Genomic DNA, 5,887 nt, shown 5'->3' on the forward strand with positions numbered 1-5,887 from the left:
TGAAGAGCGAAGCGTTTCTGAGTATATTTGGAGCAGTCATTACCTCCACAGTGCCTTTCAAATGTCACCGTGGAGTGTTCGCCTGTGCGGAGCAAAGCCTAGAACTTCTCCCCTCCTCTTCCTCCAAGTGTCTGAGAGTCTTTGAACGAGTTGAACGAGGGCAACTTGCTCCGAAGTTAAAGGGCTCTACACCTTCGTTCGAGTTGAACGTCCGTGTTGAGCGAGGGCAACTTGCTCCGAAGTTAAAGGGCTCTACACCTTCGTTCCGAAAAACCCAAACCGACGGGGCCCGTCAAAGCCTCGAGGAGACCCTTCCCTTTTCGGTGCTTACCGAGCTCGCCCCTCTGGAAATGTCCGACATGCACTCATTTAAGCAATGTGACGGCTCAGAAGAAGACCCCCGATGGCCATTGCGCTCGATTGTGAAAAGTACAACAAAGAAAGTCCAAGAAGGTGTGGTTCTTTCCCCCGCTCCCCAAAGAATTTAGCGTTGATCGTGCACATGAGCTACTTTCTAGTGGTGGCCTCCTGAATGCAATTATGTAATCCGGCTCTCTCTGCAAGTGGAAGCTGCGAAAACTCGTTTTAACACAAAGGGCGCCTGGGATTTTCACCTGAAAGGAAAAAACAAAGCATTAAGGCTGCTGGAACAGGCTTCACACATTCAAAACGTACGCAGCCGTGTCTAAACAGAGACGTATTTGAGATGAATCATCAAACACACATATTTTACGGGGCGCCTGGGTGGCTCTGTCGGTTAAGCGTCCGCCTCTTGATTTCGGCTCAGGTCATGATCTCGCGGTTCGTGGGTTCGAGCCCCGCGTCGAGCTCTGCGCTGACAGTGTGGAGCCTGCTTGGGATGCTCTCTCTACGGTCTCTCTCTGCCCCTCCCGTGCTTCCTTGCACGCGTGTGCATGCTCTCTCTCAAAATAAATAAAATAAACTTAAAAAAAATAATCAGACGCACATATTTTAAAAACAGGTTTTGAGCCAAAGCACCCGAGTCTCTCACGGACCACCACAGGACAGTTCACTACAAACCCAATCTCGCTTGCTCGTGGCTCCTTACAATTTCTGTTGAAAAATGCTCAATGCTCAGAATGCTTCTGCCGCTCTTTGAACTTGCATCCCGAGGTTGTGGTTTGCTGAGCGGAAGTTAACGTGATCTTCCGCAGGGGCTGCCCCACGGCCAGCCATCTCGTTCCCAAGAGGCTACAGGCCCGGCTAAGAGGCTACAGGCCCGGGGAGACCAACGGCGGGCTTTTCAGTTGGCAATGTTCAGGTTGGCTTGGGGTAACGGGCCTATGGGCAGGGTACAGGGGGCACGAGGGGCTCCATGGCCTTTCCTTCTACAGCATCTGCCTCTTTCTTTGCTCCCTACCCTTGGGCAGAAATGTAGAGGCCACCTTGCAAAAGGCCGACCTCAGTGTCAGGTGAATTTTAGACGCCCCTCCCCCTGCCACCGGCACCCACATCATCAGGGGTCTGTGGCCACCGCGATGCTTCTGGAGAATGAGGTGGACTATCGAGAAACCCTCATTAAACCTTAATTAAGAAGCCTTTAGCACAGCCCCGGGATAGGAAGCGGCTCTCTGAAGGACAAAGTGTCCTCTGTGGGAGGAACTCAAGTCGGGCGAGCCTGAGTCACCGTGCGTCTTTGTGATGCAGTCAGTGCTGCTGAGTTCATTGGGGAGGAGACTTATAATGAGCTGCGATGGTTCCTCTCGCCGGGCTCAAATTAATTTCTTCAAATGTTCCCGTTAGTTAACAATGATTGATAGAGTGAAGATATTATTAACAAAAATTAGGTGCCCAGCTCGGGAACGGACTTTGGTTCGTGCCTCAGCACTTAGCAAAGGGCAAGCGGAGAGAGGGTATTTTCGGCAGCTTGTGGTTGGAATGAGTCGGGCAGGTGGCAAATGATTCCAGCCATTCGTCCAGGCTGTCGAGACCCGTCCCCCACCAGAAGTTGTGCCACCATGCCCCGGGAGCTCCCACGTTCTGCTAATCGGAGCCAGTTCGGCCGTAACTCAGGACCTGGAAAACGGCTCGGGCTGTTTAGTGCACCTGTTTCATTGAACGCGCGTCCGTCTCGCGGCTCTTGATGCTTTGCCATTATGAGAGCGCGCCGTGGGACTTCCAGAAAAGTAAACAACACAGCTCAGAAAAATGTCTGCTCGGGGCGGCTTCGAATAAGTCCGAGCGCTACGTGCTCCGGGGAGCTGATGAACAGGGGAGCGGTAGCGTGAGCAGCGAGAAGTGAGCAGGTTATTCTGCACGTGTAATAACGTAAATCTGACTCAGGGAAATGAGCGAGAAGAAGGGGAGACAGGAAAGCAGATGGAAGAAGTTAAATAGAAACCCGAGGTGATAGCACCATTACCCTATGGGCAGGGATTTATTAGCGAGTGGGTACATTTATTGGGTGTATTTACCGCCTGCACAGAGCACTTGGTGCTTAGTCATCTGCGAGTCGAACTGGGCTCCCCAGCTGGGCTTACCGAGTGGGCGTTTGCTGTGCACCTACTATGCGCCAGGCGGGGTGTGCGGTGTGGAGGTTGTCGAAAGAAGGGAGAACACGGACCCAGAAGTTGGGGACTTGGCCTTGGCCTTTTTGTCCCCTCCCCGCCACGCCCAGCACCCCAGAGGGTTCCCCTGGTCCACGAATAAAAGAATTCGCGCCCGTGGCATCACTGCTTTGTTCTTTCCAGCTACTTAGGAGCGTTTTGCTCAACCGCGCCGATCCTGCTGTCGACTTACCAGACCCGATCCTTGGAACTACCCCATGAAGCGAGGACTGGGATTATCCTCGACGAACAGAAGAGGAAACTGAGGGAGCGAAGAGAGGGTAGGAGTTTGTTGAAGGATTTTTTTTTTTTTACCTCAATACCCTGGGTTTGTTGTCTCTCCGCGTTGAAGAGTGAAGAAGAGGACAGAATTAAATGAGCAGCAGGCAGAGGTTAATCAGAAAATACGAAAGTAAGAATAGTGGGAAAGCTCTCTCTTTGCAGAGAGGGGGCGTTCAAAGGTGAACGCCCCCGACTGTAGGCAAGGGTCTTTGTTTTCTAGGGTTCTGGTCACCCCCGCTTGCCTTCGCCTCGTTCCTTCTCAGGTCCAACCTTCTTGGCTGGATCGCTCTCGGTGCTGGGTCATCCACTCCTGATTGGCTCGGCTCCATTGTGTGAGAAACCGGCCGGTGGTCATACTGTCCCTCCTGTAATGTGAGTTTTATGGTTTACCTATTTTAGTCAGGTATTTTGATGGTCGGATTCCTGAGGGAAACCCGAGGGGGGGTGGGTCGTGCCTGTTACATTCTCAAGAGGAAGCGCAAGGCCTAAGGGGGCTTGCTGTGGTCGGACACTCCCAGCATTGTTCCAAAATATGTGTTTTTCCCCACCCGGGGACCTCAGGTCCTAACCTTTCCCTCTCTGCCAAATTTATCCTATCTTTGCCCTATCAGAAGTTGACTGAGGCCACACGGTCAAGAGAGAAGGCAGGTCTCTGCCTCCTGCGTGCCGTTGGCTACGTTCTTACTGCCTCCCCAAAGGACACCACGGGCCCAACCTGCAGGTCAAAGCGCGGAGCCAGTCCCTGTTTCTGATGACCTTCACAGCCAGATAGGATCAATCGCTCGGCGAGGTTGTCCCGCCTCTCGAGAAGTCGGTCTCTGGAAGCCCAGACCTGCCCACTGCTCCCCAGCCCGGAACAGTTGGCCTGCTAGCTGGAGAGTGAGCCCACGGGGCTCGGGAGCTGAGGCCAGCCCCGGAGACGTGCCCTTGCCCTAGACCCTGCCGGTCCTGGCTGTGCCCGCTCTGGACGAGGCAGAGAAGGGCTCGGAGAGAGGACTCTTACCTCACAGCTTCCTTGTGTGAGCCAGGGAAAGAAACTGGACCTGATCTGGCCGGCTTTCTGCAGAATGGCAGGACCGAAGTCAACCTGGTTGGGAATGCAAGAATCCCGGGGTCTGCTACGTATGAGGGTCCAGAGGGACCCCCGTCCGCCCCTTGCCCTGCTCCTGCTTCACATGCCGACTTCCTGACAAGATAAATCGTCCCCACCCCCGTTTGGCTTGTGACTCCCCGCACCCACGGCCGGTGTCTCATGCCTCTGACAATTGCACTTTGTCTCCGAATACCCGAAACACGAGACCAAGACTTCTTTTCCCCTTTAGCACTTATCTTACTTGGTTATCTCTTCAAGGCAACGAAGGCCAGTTTGGGGAGGGGGGCTTGTGGGCAGGCATCTTTTTTCACCAGACTCTGTGGTCCTTGTTCAGACAAACGGGGTTTTCTGCGTGTTTTGAGGACGTTGATTCACCCCCAAAGGAGACCCGTCTACCCAGGAAGCGGCCTTTGCTTCTGTACCAGACTAGGAGAACAACAGTCCTGAGGGGCCTCGATTTCTACATAATTCAACTTGGAAACATTTCAGGGTTCCGCAGCTAAGTTAGAAGCCCCAGCCCCCGATGAGACCTGCTGGCTGGACCCCCACCCCGGGGGGGGGCTGTCGTCACCGAGTCTCCGTGGGATGAAATCTCCCCCCCCCCCCGGCGAGAGGAGCTGGGGGCGTGTTAAGACTTACTGAGTTTCAGGAATTATTCCCAGCACGGACCAGAAAAGGCATTTTTGTTCTGAGCCACATTATAGGCAAGCGGGAGAATTTGCATAGTTATCTGTGAGCGCAAGGGGAGGCTGGTGTTCGGTTCCAGAGCAATTATCGTTGCTTCCCATAGAGTTAACTGCGCCGCAAAGCGGATCCATTTTCTCGCTGCAAAATAAGGGCGTTGGATTGTCTTTGCGGTAACCGTGCAATTAGTTCTTTTCGCCCCGTGCTTTGCCGGGTGCTGCCGTCTTTTCTCTGCGAGTGCGTTTACAACAGTATTTCACGGCAAATCTGCTCTCTGTTGCAAAGTCAGAGGATATGCTGGCTGACTCTGTGGTACCTGAACTCAAGGGCCCCCGTGAGTCAGTGTAGAGGTGAGGAAGCCGAGATCGGAGAGGATAAGTGACCCGTCCAGGGACATTCCATGCCAGCCCTGGGGACATCTGTTTCTCCGGTCGTCTAGAATGAGCTCCTACGTGGGACATCCTGGGGGATGTACGACAGTCCACACACACACACACACACACACACGGGGCCCTGCGCACCACCAGCCCCCAGCCCCCCATCAACACTAAAAGTCCCACGCAAACAAAACTTTGGAACCGAGGGAATGTTGAGACACGAGTGATTCGGGCCACAACCCGGGCCTGCTCCGTCTATAACATACAGCTTGAGGCAGAGAACTAAGGCGGGGGTTGTAGGATACCAGGACAGACCCTAGTTTTGTCTTCTCCCGATGAGCTGTCGCTTTCCACCCAATGTAGTTGTGCACATATGCTACCTGGCCTGTGGTTTCGACTTCCCACGTGGATACGTCCATGCCTCACGGAAACAAAGACCGCCCCGGCTTCCAACAAGAAGAGAGACTCAGCGGGTACAGTGTGGCCAGTTTTCCAAAGGAGGAGAGAGGGAGAGAAGGCAAAACCAAAGCCACCACGGACCTCAGGCTCCGTGCCAGTGAATGTGGACAGAGATACCCCAGCGGGACTTTATGGATGGAAATGGCCTTGGTATGTATCTTACCCACCTCCCCGCTGTGCAGGCGAAGAGAGTGACATCGGGTTAAATTTCCGGGGGAGCTGGGACTGGAATCAACCCAGGTCTCCTGAGTCTGGGTTCTGGGTCGCCTGGGCACGTGATCCTTGTCTCCCTGAGGACGTATTTGGCCGCAAGCCACAGGCCGCCCGATCCAAATGGCTCAGGCAAAGTGGTGTTGCTGTCTCATGCTGCCCAGAGTAGAGCAACGCTGGGCACGGAGTGGGAGCAGTTCTAGAATCTGCTTGTC

General features: G+C 54.0%; 2 long non-coding RNA genes across 4 annotated transcripts; both read right to left on the bottom strand.

Annotated features, from left to right (window-relative positions):
* Window positions 1-313, bottom strand: LOC145715380 (uncharacterized). Its single transcript, XR_014137494.1, has 2 exons — window positions 259-313; window positions 1-192 (listed from the first exon to the last, which is right to left on the bottom strand). It is a non-coding gene; the product is annotated as an uncharacterized LOC145715380 (long non-coding RNA).
* Window positions 314-379: 66 nt separating this feature from the next.
* Window positions 380-5,887, bottom strand: LOC132670444 (uncharacterized). 3 transcript variants are annotated; one of them, XR_014137493.1, is made up of 4 exons: window positions 5,630-5,887; window positions 4,582-4,767; window positions 4,184-4,368; window positions 3,139-3,936 (listed from the first exon to the last, which is right to left on the bottom strand). It is a non-coding gene; the product is annotated as an uncharacterized LOC132670444 (long non-coding RNA). The 3 variants fall into 3 exon arrangements; XR_013554477.2 differs by lacking the exon at window positions 3,139-3,936 and adding an exon at window positions 380-614 and having other exon boundaries at window positions 4,184-4,767; XR_013554476.2 differs by having other exon boundaries at window positions 4,184-4,767.

The sequence above is a fragment of the Panthera onca genome, chromosome A3 (genome assembly GCF_046562875.1).
Source record: "Panthera onca isolate mPanOnc1 chromosome A3, mPanOnc1 haplotype 2, whole genome shotgun sequence".
Classification (NCBI taxonomy): Eukaryota; Metazoa; Chordata; class Mammalia; order Carnivora; family Felidae; genus Panthera; species Panthera onca.